Source organism: Lissotriton vulgaris, chromosome 10, assembly GCF_964263255.1.
Source record: "Lissotriton vulgaris chromosome 10, aLisVul1.2, whole genome shotgun sequence".
Taxonomy (NCBI): Eukaryota; Metazoa; Chordata; class Amphibia; order Caudata; family Salamandridae; genus Lissotriton; species Lissotriton vulgaris.
In genome coordinates this window covers 419,106,606-419,124,744 of record NC_141698.1, presented here as the reverse complement: position 1 = coordinate 419,124,744, position 18,139 = coordinate 419,106,606, and the positions used below count along the sequence as shown (strand labels likewise).

The 18,139-nt window shown below is 44.7% G+C and overlaps 1 protein-coding gene across 1 annotated transcript in view; it reads right to left on the bottom strand.

The window, feature by feature from the left end:
• Positions 1-13,990, bottom strand: part of ABAT (4-aminobutyrate aminotransferase) — a 712,333-nt gene extending 698,343 nt beyond the window's left edge. Inside the window, exon 1 of the mRNA XM_086941270.1 lies at positions 13,970-13,990. The gene's annotated coding sequence lies outside the window, so the exon portion shown is untranslated. The remainder of the gene's footprint in view (positions 1-13,969) is intronic.
• Positions 13,991-18,139: the final 4,149 nt, after the last annotated feature.

Here is an 18,139-nt window from a genome sequence, read left to right as displayed (position 1 = left end):
ACGGTACTGAAAATAGAAAGAGACCGTCGGACTTCATCGGAGAGGAAAGGCAAGTAACTGAGCCCGGTATTGTGAACTGAGTGTTGCTTTTTCGAAACAACCTATACGAATACAATTCCAAGCGCAGGCGTCCTTTATTCCTTTGAGTTGAGTCTCTGAATTTTAACTGCCATTCACTTTTTTTGTGTTTCGATTTCCTTGAGTAGCGTCCTCGTGGGTAGTCCGTCTTCATTTTCCATGACATATTTCCGGAATTATGTAGCCTTCTATTTACTTTATTCAATATTAAGCTTATTTTCCTCTAGTTGGAGTTGTTCTGTTTCATTGACTTATCACTTTAGTTTTTTTTAATTCCCTAAGTATTACCCATTTTTTCTTTATTTCTTCGTGGTCCGATTCCCATTGTGTCCGTCTCTCTGTGTAATAAAGTTTTGTTTGCGTTTTTGTCGCACATGCACTGTGCAACCGCTTTCGGCGTTGCTGTTTCGAAGTTGGAGGTCTTAAGGGGACTGGTGTGTGGGGAGTGGTGAGTGGGTCGTTCTGTTGACGAGAATGTCGTTATTAGTTGGAAAATGTAGAGGGAGGATTAAAGGTCATCTTATGATCCAGGCTATGGACGGGGATCAAGGACAGGGTGGCTTTAGCACTAAAAACTATTATGATAGGTGGATTGTTGCTAGTCTACTAGGTTTTAAGGCATATAGGGACATTTACTGGGATGGGGCATCAGATGCTGAGCTGTCTGACGGTTGTCAACAACTATTTAATGGGTCAAGAAGTCGAGGAGCCTTATGGATTGGAGGAGGGGTCATATTGTAGCATTTGTATACCGCGTATGATTCCATTGTGGGGCACTAAAGCATTTACCCACTCTAATAGCTAACTGCATTGTATAGGGTGCGTGATTGGATGGGAGTTGTCTTTGTTTTGAACCTATAGGGGAATTGTGTTCATGTCGTTTGGTGGTGACTACTGAAGTGTGGGTCTCGCACAGTGGGTGGTGCTAGGTGCAAGTATGCGAGCGATAGGTGCACATCAGTTCCATGGAAGCCAGATTAATGTTTCACGTTTCAAACGTTGTATCATTGAGTGTTACCTCGTGATTAACCATTTCTTCTTTATTTCTTCGTGGTCCGATTCCCATTGTGTACTTTTGTGTTCGTCTCTGCTGTGTAATAAAGTTTTGTTTGCGTTTTTGTCGCACATGCGCTGTGTAACCGCTTTCGGCGTTGCTAGTCATGGCATTTTCTTTGAGACGATTTTTAGGCTTTGGTGAGTGTAAGATGCGGTTTCAGAGGCGGGCCGGTCATCGTGTTGTGAAGTAGCCTTTATTAGAAAAGGAGGTTAGGGTGTGTGTCTCTCTCTCTCTCTCTCTCTCTCTCTCTCTCTCTCTCTCTCTCTCTCTCTCTCTCTCGAGAGAGAGAGAGAGAGAGAGAGAGAGAGAGAGAGAGAGAGAGAGAGAGAGAGAGAGAGAGAGAGAGAGAGAGAGAGAGAGAGAGAGAGAGAGAGAGAGAGAGAGTTGTTGTTGATCTGAATCTGACAGTTGCTCCACTGTCAGTTTCTTTCTCAGCCTCGGGGGCTTCATTCAAACCCCTGGCTGGCCCATGGCCAGGTTTCCACATATCAATGTTGCTAGTATGGCTGCTCCGGAGAAAGAGGTTGACCGATCAGCCACCTGAGGAGCTCTTCTGGCAGGAAGTGAGGATAACACCTTCCTCCCTCTGAAAAGTCAGAACCAAACAACCTTTGTATACAGATCTCTAATATGTAACATAGACGCTGGAAGTAGGTTTGAAGGGGGTGCTGTAGCACCGCCAAATAACCGTGCTGGAGCCCAAGGTGATTGAACAATAAAGGTGCCTTTAATTTTTATTCATATGAGAATCTTGCTGGCGTGAAAAGAAATGTTGTGGGATGTCACTTGATACGCTGCTGAAGTGGGTGTATAGAGCTGCGTTTCCTACATTGGTACGTCTACTATCTTCAGGGCCATTGAAATTATTTGGCTGCAGTTCTTTTTCTCTTAATTAAAGATTTACCACATAATCTTTGCCCAGACATCATTCCCATGTGCAAAAATGACCAAATAATGAAATACTATCAAAATATGGACTGCATTATGTTTCATAATATCTTGCCTCATAATTCATTCAACTTTTAAACATAATTCATTGCTCCCCTGTCGCTTAATTCGTTGTTCTGTTGGTGTGTGTTGCTCTGTCTGTGTGTGTTGCTCTGTCTGTGTGTGTGGCCCTGTCTGTGTGTGTGGCTCTGTCTGTGTCTGTGGCTCTGTCTGTGTGCAAATGCAATAGGTCTCGCATTTGTGAGAGATTAAGCTATTGGCATTGTAAATGACAATGCCATTTATTTATCTGCTTTCAAAACCAACACATAAATACAAAATTTGTCATTTACAATGCCAATAGCTCAAACTTTTACAAAGGCGAAACCGTTGCATTGTAAATGCTTGTTTAAATATGGGAATTATAATGGAGTGGGACCAGGAGGAAGGTATACTAGAGTTGTCCATACATGCTAAATTAAAAACATTTGCAAGGACTACAGACCATATGTGGGAATGTACCTTATACATATCTGCAGGGACCCCGTCCGGGCCAGGGGCCTTACCACCCGCAGTGTCTTCTATCGCTTTTTGCACTTCCTTCACCGAAAATCTCAGCGGGATTTCTGAGATCGTAGGTTCTGTAGGGGTGAATGGATGTATAGCGATGTTACTGCCATAGATAGTCTCGAAATGGTCCAGCCATTGCTTCTCTGTAATGTTGACCTCCAGCACCTCATTTTCCCTACCATTAAACAGAGGCGTGTTCACTATGGACCAGAACTTTGCACTATCCCTCAGGGTTGATCTATTATAGAGTGACTCTCAGGCCTTTGCCTTAATTTCTTTCTTACGTGCCTCAACCGTCATTTTATACATCTTCCTCAATCTAGTCACTTCTAAGGTGTCTCGCGGTGTACTTTTTAGAGAGTCTAGCAGGGTTTTATGGGCCTTTGAGCACTCCGCATTAAACCACCCGTGCACTTTGCGAGGCTTATGGTTCGGTTTACACGTAAGTGACTGTGCTGCATTTTTACATATTATTTCAAAGGCATTTTTGATATTCCCTCCAACAGTCAGTGGGTCTCTACAAATACTTATTTCTGTTCCCACTTTTCCACATAGTTCATTAAAAAAGTCATCAGGAATAATCTTAGACCATTTAACCCGTCTACCCTGGTCATGGGCCCAAACTTTTATAGAATAATTAGGTTGGGTTCCATTATTTATTATGGTTGGGTTGCTGTTAATTAATTCCATAATTACCGGGTTATGGTCGCTGATTGTCGACTGTAGTGCATTATAAAAGATAACATTCTTAAGCATGCTTGGTGACACAAAAATAAAATCGATGATTGTATTACTGCCCCTCGCACTATATGTTGCCACTCTATCTTTGGGGTTTACAAATTCTGGTTCTGAAAGATCTATATCTATCAGAAGTTCTTCTAGGGCACCCCCTTTAGCCGAGTGTTCAAAGTGCGAATGGGCCAAATAATCATCTTCCAAGCAGGCTCCATACTGACAATTCAACTCGCATAAGTGTGTGTTAAAATCGCCCAAAAGTATAAAATGAACAAAAGTAGATTGACCCTCTTTATACTCATTTAAAAATTTAGTCAGCATTACAATATTATCGCTGCCATGTGTGCCGTCTATAGCATTATAAAAATTAACATATAGAATTTTTTCACCGGTACACATGTGTACCTCCAAGACTAAACAGGTAGGGGAATTTGCATTTAATACTTTCATCGTCCCCATATGATTCACTGAGATTAAGAACCCTAGCCCTCCCTTGTTTCTCTCTATGTGTGACTCTTGGGCTGGTAAAAAATGGGATGCATAACCTTCTACCCAGAAATTACATTCAGTGTCCCAAGTTTCCTGAAACGCAACCACATCATACTGTTTTATAGTCTCTAACCATAATTTATCTTCCCTTTTAGATCGGAGACCAGCAATGTTCCAAGTCATTATTTTCAAGTTTCTCCCTTCTGTCGGCAAGTTATTGGGGGTTGCACAAATCTGTTCCTCCTCCCTCTCTTGGTAAGACAGTCAGTTGTTCTCATCAAGATCTGATAAGGCTGCAAATCTATTTATCAGTTCCAGGTTAGTAACAGTATCCACAGTACGTTTTTTGGTGTAATTCATTTGGAAACTTGGTGGCTGTGTTGCCCAGGTAGCTAGGCGAGTGTTATGTCTTGGGATACTAGTTCCTGCATTCGTATTCTGCAGGAGAGTTTGTTGCTGTGGATGGGGATAGAAGAAACCCAGAGGGTCTGCTCGAATTTGTCCCGGTGTTATGTTAGTCGCATCCCAGAATAGCCTGGTACAAACGTGAGGTTTGTTGAAGTTTATTATGACACAGTCATTAGGGAAGCATTTTCCTGTGGATCCCAGCCAAGCCACTCTTCTTGCCGTACTTATAAATGATGAAACATCCCTTGGACCTGAGCAGTTTGTGTTGCTCCATCTCTTTATATTTTCCATTAGGGTGGCCTGGGTTTCTATCTCTCCAGGTTTGAGTATCGGGACATTGACCAATACAGCCACAAAAGGTGTAGCCTCTGGTGGTAAATTGGCCAAAGGTTTTGGACGTTGTCCATTTCCAGGGCCTTGGCTAGTTCCTTTAGGTAGATCCTCTTCATTGAGATTAACTCTTTTATTGTACTGGGGTTTAGACGTGTTCTGGAAAGGTATATGTGATACTTTGTCAGATGTTTTGGTTTTAGTTATAATGTCCAGAATAGGTATTTGAGGTAAAGGGGACAAATGTGAGATTATTGGGTCACTGTTTTTTGTCACTTCCATTGGTTGAGCTTGTTGAGTTAGAATCTGCTGTGGCTCCAAGGATAAATGCTCCGTGACCTTTTTGATTAACAGTGTATTCATTCTATCACATCTGCCCAATAGATCAGAGACACAGTCTTTTAGCGTTTCCACGATATCATTGGAGATCTTAATCAATGTTGTTTCAATGGTATCTGTTAGGACCCTTTCAATAATTTCCTTTATCGTACTTTCAAACTTAGTTGGAGGTTGCCGTGGTTTTGTTTTATGTCTATTTCGCTGGGATTGGGTTTTATGTTTTTTTCCGATTCTTCTGGCCTTTTGCATATTTTGTACTTCCCCCTCCAGAGTTTGGTCGTGCTCATTCAAATCTGTGTCTACTTTGGGGTCTTCTTGACATATTATATTTTGATGCTCATGTACAATATCGTTTACAGTAACAATATTAATCTTGGGTCTAGAGGTATCGGTTGTCTCAGAAGTATAGGAGACTCTACAGGGTCTACGGATGCACTATCTAGCCCGAGTTCCCGTTCTTTCTCTACAATTTCTTTATTTAGCTTCCCCACCGCTGATGTTAGATAAGTCATGATATTTTCAGAAGCATTAGATTTTCGTGCAATTTTAACTTTACTAGTGCTCCCTGTAATTGAGGTCTGTATTTTTCTCTTATCCATTCTGGAGCCACAAGTTTTAGGGACGTGGCCTGTCCTGTCCTCTGTCGTCCCCTGACGGCCACAGACGGCCAGCCCTCTGCCCGGGCTCCGCCCGGCGATGCCCGCGCGCGTCCGCGACGCGGAGGAAGCTGTTGCCTTTTGAGCGCCTCCAGGCGCAGGAAACAGGAAGTGGGCGATGTTGTCCCGGGGCAAGCTGGGAACTGTGGTCCGCCCCGCTCTGCGGCCGGGCGATGTGGACTGCTCGGCGGCGGGGGCGACCACAGCGTCAGGGACCCAGCGGCGCAGCGGTGTCCTGGTAAGTCTCGGCGGCGGCCCCTCCTTGTGTCGGCAAACACTTGTTTCTCCCCCGCTCCACAGTGGGAGCTGCTGCCTTTTGTGCGCCTCCAGGCGCAGGAAACAGGAAGTGGGCGATGTTGTCCCGGGGCAAGCTGGGAACTGTGGTCCGCCCCGCTCTGCGGCCCGGCGATGTGGACTGCTCGGCGGCGGGGGCGACCACAGCGTCAGGGACCCAGCGGCGCAGGGGTGTCCTGGTAAGTCTGTGCGGCGGCCCCTCCTTGTGTCGGCAAACACTTGTGAGGCTCAGTGTCCCTAAACCTCAATGTACTTCAAATGAGCACCCCACCCCATGAGTGATGCATTGGTTATCATTGTCACCTGCGGGATTTGGTCCTTGAAGGCTCTTCTCTTCAGTATGTTTGAGGTGTTCCACCATTGTAGGGCCTGATGGACCTTGGGTGAAACAACACTAGATCTTCCATGCCCCCCCCCCCCCCCCCCCCCAATTGTGACCATTGCAATGCTTATCACTCTTGGAGAGGTCTCATGAGTAGTCTTGCATGTGGCACTATCGCTATGCATGATGCCAATATCCCCAGTAGGCTAATCACTGTTTTGACTGGTAAGTGACGATGAGGCTGAAAAAGACTCAGGTGGTTCTGGTGATTGAGAACCCTTTGTGGAATAGGGTAAGCTATTCCTGATACTGAATTGAGTATTGCTCCTAGGTATAGTTGTACCTGGAGTAGTTGGAGATGCAATTGTGTTGCATTGATAGTGAAACCCAATTGGTGAAGAAGGTCCATTGTGTTTAGCGTGTCTATTAGACATCTGACTTAGGTTGGACTTTTGATGAGCCAGTTTTTGAGATAGGGAAAGATATGTATGTTTTCTCTTCGGAATTTTGCTACTACTACTGCTAAACATTTTGTGAACACCCTTGGGGCTGTTGTCAATTCAAAAGGTAGCACTTTGAATTGATAAAGATGCCCATTTACCACAAACTGTAGACGTTTGAGGTGTACTGGGTGGATTGGAATGTGAAAGTAGGCATCCTTCAGGTCTAATGCAGTCATGAAGTCACCCTCTTGTAGTAGTGGTATTACATCTAGCAATGTGATCATATGGAAGTGTTCAGACAGTATGCAGCGATTGAGTGGTCGCAGGTCTAGAACGGGGTGTAGTGATCCATCCTTCTTTGGTATGAGGAAATAAAGAAAGTATACTCCTTTGTTTCTATGTTTGAGTGGGACTGGGTCTATGGTGCCTTTTTGTGGTAATGCCTTTACTTCTTCTTTTAGCAGATGTAGAAGTTGTGGATTTAACGCCTGCCATTTTGGCAGGATATTTGCTGGTTATTGAGTTAATTCTAGGCAATATCCCTGCCTGATGTCTTGCAGTACCCTTGGATCTGATGTGATGGTTGGCCACAACTGGTGGAATTGTTATAGCCTTCCCCTGACAGGTGTTTTGGTGTCTAGGGGAAGTGTAGGTGAGTCATCTAGCTAGTGGTGTAGAGGTGCCCCTGTCGGGAGTACCTTTACCTTGGCACTTGTTTTGTATCCTCCACAATAGTATTCAAACCCTTTCTGTTGATACTGCTGTTTCTGGCACTGATGTGTGATGTTTTCTGAGGTGGAGACTTTTGCTGCCCCTCACTCCTGGTAAAGTCGAAAGGACTGTTGCTTTTGAGGTGTTGTTTGTAAGGCACCAGTGCATTTGGCTGTAACAGTGTCTTTTGTGTATTTTCTATAATTGTGTGTCTACAGCATGCCCAAAGAGGGTTTACCGATCGAATGGGACATCAAGAATATGCTGCTGCATCTCTGGTTTGAACCTGGATATGCATAGCCATGCATGTCCATAATTAATGTATTGATGCCCCTTGCAGTAGTGTCAGCTCTGTCGCTTGTCTTAGATCTTTCATCCCATCCCAGATTGCCCAATAGTATCTGGAGAGCAGGCCAACTGAATGGCGATCTTCCAGCGATTTGTGTGTCCTGCTGCTACTCTTGTACCTGCTGCAACAATTCCTTTGCATTCTTTGTCTTGCGGAGGAGTCTTTCTCAAATACCTTGTGCTGCAGCTCTTTTCCTGGCTGAGCTGACAACTAGGGAATGTGCTGGGAGATTGTCCTCATATGCAAATAGGGTCAGTTGGACCTGGCCTGTATTTCTTTTCCATGCGAAGAGCTAGGACCCTGGATTTGGCTGGGTCCTTGAAGATTACTTTTGCTATACTGAGTATGGAGCCAATCATTGAGAGAGATCGAATTGTACACACTGTGCACAAAAGCGTTTCCACTAGGAAGTCAGTTGGCTTCTCTGTAATGTGCATGGCTCTTTGGATGACATTGTGGGGTGAGTACATGCCATCTGGAGGTGACGCTTTATTAGGTATTTGGATCAGGCAGGCCACATCATAATTATCCCATGGGTCAGGGAGTATGTTGGATAGCCTGTGTTTTTTGGGAGTCTGTGTCCTGTATTTCCCCCTCTTCCTCCTCTTGTGGAGAGGGTACTTGTGTTTGTGGTGACTCTGGGGGGCTGAAAGACATTGGACTTGTAGCACTGTGTTCTTGTGAGACCTTCTTTGGTGGAAGCTGTGGCAAGCATTGTCCCTGAGTCTGCCTCTTGGCTTTCTCTGTACGCTTCTCCTGCATATACTATTGCAATCCCTCAAAGACATGGCTTTGTTCGTCACTTGCTCTCTGAGTAGGATTCTATTGTTTTGTTGGAGCAGGTCATGTGTCCTCAGAAAATGTTGGTGGGTTGGGAATCCCATGGATGAGACGTTTCTTCTTGTCAGATGGGTGGTTGTGTTACTTTTCCGGCCTCTGCACCAAGGTCTGTTTAGATACCAAAGCATTAGAGCCTGAGCGTTTCTTCGGGTGCTATGATTTTCTTTGGGTCACAGCCTGCTTGGCATCCTTCGGTTCCGATATGTCTGCCGGTATTGACTTTTACTTCGGTGCCAGTGTCTCAGTTGGTGCCAACTTAGGCTTCGGTGTTGGTGGCTCAGTCGACATAGACTTATGCTTCAGTACTGGCTAAGTGCCGGAATTGTCCCTGTGCTGTGGCCTGTTAGCCCAATTGGGATTGAGATGTTCTCGTCCCTTCTCAGCTCCGAGGCATGCTCATGGTATCAGCCTGTGCCCGAGGGCTGTGGCATACCATGTCGTAGCGGGGTGGTGGAGGGGAATATAAGATTTGCTTTACACGAAGGTCGACCATACTAATGGTACTTGGTGTTGTCTTGGTCCTTGGTCCAGATTCAGGGATCAGTCCTGGAGCATATTCTTCCCCAGAGGCTGAATCTGAAGCGACGTAGTGGGTGCTGGTGATGACCAAACTACCTACTACCGGGGCATCTGCTTTGCTTCCCATTTCCACATCGCTGTCATGTGAGAACTCCACCTCGGCAGCGAGTTCCATGGTGTGTGCAAGGCATCAGTCCCTACGAGTCTGAAGAGTCTTTTTGTTTTTGAATGACACGCAGGCCGCGCGCTCATCTTCTTTATCCCAGCTCGATGGCGGAAAAAAACGTTACAACTCAGGAGCCGTTGAACATGCACAATACCTCAAGTGGGAGGAGGAATGACGCACAACGCCGATCATAAAACTTCCAGAGAAGAAACAACTTGCAGAGTCTGGGCCCAATACTAGATGGCAGGAGTATGCATAGCATGTGTATCTACAGCTAACACATGCTACAAATGTATTTTTCTCTGGGCTGTGAAATACAAACAAACACAAGGAAAGAATGAGGTGGGATTTCCAAGTCACAACTCTATTGAACTCCTCTTCAAAATTAAAGTATTGGTACACTATCTATTTTGTCCAGATTTAACTAATACTTACAAAGAGCTTGCAAATGTTTTGCCTGGCAGCCACTCAAGAACCTTAATTCCTTAAAAAGAGCCACTGTGGTAACAGCCCTTCTGAAGGCACAGAGATCTCCACCAGAGTGGCGGATGGTGTTCATCTAGGGTGGCAAACATAATGACCTCCGCCACTCTCTTTTACTCCGACCTACCAGCCAAAATAGACATGAGGCCCTGAATCATGTATCATATTTCCTTCAGTTAAGGTGCTAGGAAAAAAAACACCAATCAGATGATGTTGTCATAATTGCTTTGCTAGTAATTATAGTGACCCTATGCAAAATGTGTATCTTTACCTGTTCAAGGTCTGCCTTCTATCTGAAATCCAGAACCAGGTATTGCAACTGCTTACGCACTTCTTCAACCTCTGTATCTTGGAAGGAATAGTGGGGTCCAGAAAAATCGAAGGACACACCTCACAGGAGCTATGAAACAGTTCACAAATACATTAGTTACCCATGATAGAGAATGACTGATCGCATCACAGGAGCCCGGAGACATAAAGAAGCTGAACTTTAAACGGTATTCACCTACACATGAGGCACAGGATACAGAGTATGAACAGAGATCTAGGGTTCAGGGTGCAGTATATTGATCTTTGTAACAACCTCCTTCATAAAATAGTCCTCACGTCATGATGAAGTTATAGAACCTATGAAGGGCAGTGAAACATGTAGACCAACACCTGAATGAGGTAATCAACACATGCTTTAGGTTTTTAATATATGCTGTAGAACATAGCCAAATAAAGGCTTAAAAGCCCATCTAAAAACGTTATTTCACTTTTATGATATTCATGTCAACAAATAAGAAGAAACCCAATGTGCACGTGGAAACTGACTTCAATGTGGTGTCCTATAAGGGCTAACTGCCACACATGGCAACTCTCACACACGTATCTGCATTGGAAGAGGGTATACAGCGAGAAAAATGGCACCTGCCAAAAACAAAAGGGTAGTGCTTTGGGGTCCTAGTGCAGCCCAGGACATCCAGAATACAGTGACCCACTAAAGAAGGATTCGCTGTCCACGGTACACAGCAAAGCATTCACTACCAATTGCCACACAGCAAAGCATCATTTCACACCTACTGGCAGACAGCAACTTACCTTGCTTGATTCCAGATTTCTTGGAAAAAGAAGTCTAGAAAGTCTCGAAAGATTGTATTTTAGAACACGGTGCTAGAAATAGTTCTTCCTTTTCGCTGCCCGAGGAGGTCTTAGTCACAAGCATACACATTAAAATACTGCTAAGGTTTATTTTGTCGTAAGGTCTTTGCATGATACTTTTTTATTAAAATATTGAGGGCTTTTTTATCATCCATTTTTGACAGCTGTCACTTCCCCGAATTCATAATCCAATAAAGCAAACAAATGATCACTATTTGGAAAGTCACTTTCTATGATATAATTTCCTGTGATGTTCAAAATGAAATAAAGAATGCAAATTAAAGGGGCCTCTTCTGTCCATTTCTCCACAAATCAAAGAAAATGTGCAATTTATTTAAATAAACTCTCTCTCTTAATGGCCTTTGTAATTTTTTCTAAATGATCTGAAATTCTTTTTCCAATTCCACTCTGTTTTCACTACTGTTATACATATATGTGCAGGAAGGTGACAGTCACCGTTCCTCAAATTCCATTACATAACCGAAAGTCTTTGACCAAAAAAGATCTTACATTTTTATTAAAATGATCTGATAATAGGTTTCTTGGACTAATACAAAACAATGGACACAGACGCTACTCAAACACAAAAATACAGAAGGGGATGCGGGGATAAACGGTTTAAGGTCATTCAAAAAAAGTCATGTTTTTCTTTCAATGCGCAAACTACCAACCTATGTTTCTCAAAAAACGGTGGCACAGGCGTGAAGATACAGGAGACACCAAGGAGGGTCAACGAAGTGGCAATCATGTGGTTGGCATGAAATCAGTTTTTAATATGCATGTATTTGATAAGCATGTAATACAATGAGTTGACCATTACAGTGTGGTTATTTAACACGCGTTCTTTGTCGTAACAATTGACATTTATTTTTGTATAAATACATAAATATATATATATCTATATATATATATATATATATATATATATATATATATATATTCATATGTACGCACCACATACACATATTTATATGTAGTTGTTTGTCAAACCCCACCTCATATAAATATTTATATATCTTTAAAACTCCTTGCTGCCCACTTACTCCTCGCTGAACCCTAAAAACCCTTACAACCCAATAATCTTGCCCATTCCTACTACCCCAACCTTCACACATTCCTAAACCCACACCTCTTACGCAGTGGCGGTTTCTCCGTGGGGGCGTTTGGGCGCCGCCCCCCCTGCTTTCTTGCCGTGCGAGAAGGCAGAACAAATGCTAGTTATTATATTATATAACTACCATTGTTTCTGTTTCTGCCTTCTCGCAAGGCAGGAAAGGAGAACTTCCGTGTTTACAGTACTCGAGGGCAGGGGGAGTGGCTTGGGGGAGTGGCTTGCCCACTGTTGCTAATACTGACTGTTTGGGCAGCCGGAGGCCGCCCAAACAGACAGTATTTACAACAGTGGGAAAGCCACTCCCCCAAGCCACTCCCCCTGCCCTCGAGTAACTCTCCCTTTTCTCTCTGTATGCTGCAGCAGCAGCATACAGAGAGAAAATGACGTAGGTGGGGCAGCCGGCCGCACCAATTAAAAACGAGGCAGTGGAGAGGGAGGCTGCCTGCTGCGCCGCCTTCCTGATGACGTGCTTCAGGACAGGACTTGAAAGTGAGGACGGCGGGAATCGGGACGGCCGACGGAGTCTCTGGACAGTAAGTAAGTTTATACTATTCTGTTCCCAAATTAACTTTTTTTTGCCACTTTGAATGTAATTGAATAGCGTTTTTTTCCCCATTTCCTGCCTTATTTTCTATCGCTTGGCGTTGCTGAAATGAAAAAAAAAGCGCGTGATACTGTGTAAAAACCCATTCTTTATTTATTTGCTGCCTTTCCTAATTGAAGTGGAACACTGCGGGCCTCTCGTCTCAGTCGCTTCTTGTTGGCCCGTGGGAAAACTAGTTGATGCCTCGTAAAAAAGTGTAGCCTGCTCCCTTTATTACACACATGTTGAACAGAGAATTTGAGACATTTCCCAAGGAACCATTGGATTTACCTATCCTGTCAAAGAGAGAGAACACTTACTGATCAGTTTTGGGGTGCTGGATCCCTAATTTTTGGCTGATTTTGAGTTCGTTATTAATCAGTCACAGTAGAAGCGAGTGCAGCATTTGACCCTTTCAAGACCTGTATTGTGTGACTTTGTCATTCATTCTACTGAATGCGTAGCATTAATGCTTTGATGCAGCATGGACGAAACGAAAGGGAAAGACGAAGAACAGGTGAGAGACGGAGTAGGAGGCAGGGTGAGGGAGAGAGAAAGAAAGCCGATGTGAGAGAAATAGGGGGCAAGAGAGCATGATAGGAGTAGATAGAAACATGGTGAGACTGTGCATGAACGAGATGGAAATAGTATAAGGCATTGCACCTGTGAATTATTAATGCTGAGCCGACCTAGCAGATGATGGAAGCAGTGACAGGAGACAGGCTGTTTTAAAAAGATAGTGACAGGCACACAAACTCTAGAAATGGAAAGCTTGTAAATGGCTAAAGAGCAAAACTATTATTACATTCAAAGAACGCATGTGTTAGTGTGGGCGTGCAAAACATTCTACTGACCGAAACTGGACATATTGAGTCTTTTCCTGGCACATAACTGGGCATACAGAGTATATGGTCTGTCAGTCAATCAGTATGCACGCAGTATGACCTGAAAAGTGATAGGACTGCAACATACATTTGCAGGCTTAAAGTTAAAATCACTAATATTTAAGGAAACACACTGTGACCAATCATTTGACACCTCTATGGTCATAATTACTCATAACTGCCACCTATTAAGTTGGGGAACTTTTTCCATCTTGGAAACATGCACTAAGGACTTCTACTAAAGAGAATATCCCTCATTCTAGTTTAGCGTTAATATGTGCTGGCCCCTAATCCATGTACTGTTGTAGAACTTATTGCGCCTTTTAGCTTTTTCGTGATAACTGTACAGGAAAATGCATGATTTTGCCTTATGTTTTCTAAAGAAGAAAATTTACTGAGGGATAACTGCCGTCACACCACCCTGGAGTATGTCAATGAAATTCGGTCCAGGTATTACGCCCCACCTTTTTCAAATATCACCAGCCGCCACTGCTCTTACGCACTTTAATTCCCTTAAAAACACACTCACCTGCGTGGTGATAAAGTCCCACGCTGGAAAGCAGAAAATGGTATCCGTGGTAACGTCTGGTGTAAACGTAATGTCTGCTAAAAACGTGCCCTCGTATTGGTCCGGAAGTGTTTCTGTACCAGGAGGTATTTTCATTCAGTTAGTAGATCAGCACCGCACGCTGCGTGTGAGCAACCAACAGTGGGGCCCACGCCAGTCTTTCCACCGGGAACAACCCACGTGGACGCTTAGGAGAGCCCCGAACAGAGTAAACAGGCCGACCGGAAGTTAGGGCCAAGTTTGGGGAAGTGGGGCCCTGGTAGCTATAGAGCAGCGGGACGGAGAACCCAGGCTTAAAATAGCACCCAAGTGCAAGGGAAGTTCAACTCCTGCTCCAGCGAAGGAAAAAATACATTTGTGTCAACAAACTCGGGAGGGCCCTACCTCTGACATAGCAAAGATGTTTTCAGTCTGACGTTGTCCAAACCAAGCAGTAAGAGATGCGCAAGTGCATAGCTCCCTATACCCATTGGACAAAGTGACAGGTTGCACTAGTTCTGTAAGCCACCCTCCAAATGTGTTATTATGATATGCTATGTTCTGGTATGGTATGCAACTGTAGCCACATAAAACAGACTGCTAAATTGGGTGTAACTTAAGAAGTGTTTTTTTGCAATATTTTTGTCTTCCAGGCCAGGAGTGGGAATAGTTTACCACCTGCAAGCAGCGCGTTTTGCGCCCTGTATGCATGGTCTATTGAACAAGACAAACTGATACGTGTCTGAAAGCAGCATGGTGTTTTAAAACCTAAGTGAAATACGAAATCTCATTCATTTTAAAATTGTATTGCTTTCAATTGACCCTCACCCTACAATTATTCTTTTTTAGTGAGAAGCAACTGATTACCTTTGGTCACCATAATACTTATTCAGAAAAAAAGGCATTTCAATGAAAATTTAAGATGGGCCAGAAGTTTCCTAATCGGGGACAACTATTACAAAGAGCTTTGACAAACCGATAATTATATCAGAGATATGGTGTACTGTCAAAGCAAAACATAGAATACATGTTCTTACACAGCATAACCTGCATACTCCCAGTATTTGGTAAGGAAGGGAACTCAGCAACATAAAATATTTTCCCTGTATTACACAATATAGCCAAGTGGGTAAGTTGGAATCGAAACCCAGGTCTTCTGGATTGAAGGCTACAACTCACCGTTGGCGGACATGTCCTCTTTGTGGGTTTAAGGTAGTGATACAAGGAGGAACAGGGCGAGATGGGCGCTACAGCGTACAGAAAACTTCTTAGGCTTTGCTGTGTTAATAGAAAAAAAATCAGTTTCCCTGCTTCTCACACAGCCCTTCTCTTCTTCCCTGGACTTCAGGGTGACACAGGTCGTAGCTGAAAATTGCGATAGCGCGGAGCTTTTGGGGATAAAAATTTCTTTAAAATCCTCCTGTATTGTGCTGATGGTAGTGTACCGTCCACCACAGAGCTCGCCAGACTTTAATGAAGCTTTCTTGGAGTTACTAACGGATCTGGGCTCCAGATATAAATCCCTCATGGTGGTAGGGGACTTTAATTATCACTGGGATAAGCTACCCAGAGACCCCATAGAGGCGGAGTTTGACAACAACCTCTCCTCGCTTAACCTACGGCAATTAGTAGTGGGACCCACGCATGTGAAGGGCCATACGCTGGACCTAATCTGGTCCTCCATATCCCAGACAGAAATAAACGAGGTCAGTCCTTGTATATGGTCAGACCATTCCCTGATCAAGTGCTGGGTCCCAGGGGACCTCTCACCTGTAACGTTCAATCCACTGCGGAGAAAGGTTCGACCATGGAGGAAGGTGGAGGCAGACCCTTTAATCTCTACGCTTCTGTCCATTTCACCGCCTGAGAGGAGTGGGAGGGGCTTGGACTCTGACACCACAGCCCTCATGGCTTGGATCCGCGCTGCTCTGGACAGGTTAGCCCCTGAGCGGTTGGAGAAGACCAGAGCCAAAGGAAAGGGAGCATCATGGTTTGACACCTCGCTTAGGGAAAAGAAGCAAGCTCTTCGCAAGGCGGAGAGAAGGTGGAGACTCAGCTATAGTCCAGCTGAGTCGGAAGCCTATAAAATACTTCTGTCAAAATATAAGGCGGACATCCTGGCGAGGAAGGCAACCTTTTATGAGGATAGAATCAAAGGGGCTGCGAACAAAGAAAGGGAGACGTTTGCAATCCTCAGGGAGCTAACGCAGTTTGAAAAGAAAATTCCTGCTACTGACCAACCGGACTGCGATACCTTTCAGAAGTTTTTTCTCCAGAAAGTGCAAGATATCTTTAGGGCTATTAGGGAGACCCCAGTGGATCCTCTATCACCATCTGGCCCTGCTTGTCAGGAGCCGACAGGGCTGCTGAACAGTATCCCAGGTCTAGATGAAGAGAACCTGGCGGTCATTGCTTGCCAAATAAAATCAGGATCTAGTACGGATCCATGCCCTCCGAGAATCTTCCAGATGGCCTTGCCCGGCATTCAAAGTCAGCTGCTGAGCCTATGAAATGAGTCATTAGAAGTGGGCTATCTCCAGTCAAATTTGAAAGAAGCTAGGGTCACTCCACTCCTGAAAAAAGCAGGAGCGGACACTAAGGTCTTAAAGAACTACAGGCCCATCTCCCAACTGCCATTCCTGGGTAAGATCCTAGAAAAGCATGTTCTGAATACACTGGCTGGGTACCTGGAAGAACACGGTTTACTCCACCCAAGGCAGGCGGGCTTTCGGTTTCAACATAGCACTGAACTGGTAATGGCCACAGTTGCTGATGAGCTGAGAGTCCGGGCAGATAATAAACAGCCTTGTGCCCGGATTCTATTGGACTTGTCTGCGGCGTTTGATACGGTCAGCCACACCATCTTGCTGGACCGTATAAGGAAGCTGGGAATAACAGGGCAAGCGCTCAAATGGCTTGAATCCTTTCTTACGGATCGGACCCAGAGAGTGCAGTTCGGTGATCAGCTCTTGGAGGCAGAGGCGGTGGTATGGGGGGTACCCCAGGGGTCCGCACTATTCCCCCTGTTGTTTAACATCAACCTGCAACCTCTTGTGGAGGAGTTAATGCATAGGAACTGCCACATCTTCAACTATGCCGACGATACCCAGCCATTGGTTCAGCTGGAAGACTCAATGGAAGCACAGGAATCGGTAAGGAATTTGCTTAGATTTACTGTAAACTGGATGACCAACAACCTCCTGAAAGTAAATGCTGAAAAAACGGAGGTATTGGTCCTGACTAATCAAGTAAACCACTGGTGCGATTTGTTTTGGGCCGCAGAATTAGGGACTACATCAATCCCTGGAAAGGTGGTCAAAAGCCTGGGCCTGAAGATTGATGCAGACCTTTCCATGGCTCCCCAAGTCTCGGCAGTGGTTGGGTCGTGCACTGAGGTGCTTAGGCAACTCCAGAAGTTAGTACCCATTCTATCGGCCTCCAGACTACAATCTATAGTGTCAGCCACAGTCATCTCGCAACTGGACTATGGGAATGCCCTGTATCTAGGCCTTCCGCAGAAGCTCTTGAGGAAACTGCAGGTTGTCCAGAGCGATGCAGCCAGATTGATCTACTCACTACCTAGGCATTCGCATGCAACCCCTTTGCTTCGGAAGTTGCACTGGCTGCCCGTTGGACTCAGAGTGCAGTTCAAATGCCTCTGCGTGGCCCACAAGGCCATTTTTGGTAATGCCCCGGAATACATCAAACAACGGCTGAGGAAACACATTGCAGGTAGAGCCTTGCGCTCGAGTAAAGTCTCCAACTTGTTTCAACCTAGATTTAAGCTAAAATCCAAAGGGGGCAGAGCCCTGTCCGTACTCATCCCGCAAATCTGGAATGAGTTACCAGCCAGCCTGAAGGAAGACTCGCAATTACTGTCTTTTAGGAAAAACCTGAAGACCTATCTGTTAAAAAAACTAACATCCAAACCCTAATCTGAGCCAGGACAGTGTGATTCAGGAGGCAGCAGGTTATGTACCTTTTCTGTTAAGCACTTAGAGACCAGTGGTGATTTGCGCTATAGAAAAACCTTTTAACATAACATAACATAACTTCAACAGGTGAAGCAGTGAGCGAAGGAGGTTGTATGGGGACTATGGGGCTGCACGTAGGACGCAGGTGGCAGAGCAGCTCTGATTTTATTAGACCTCT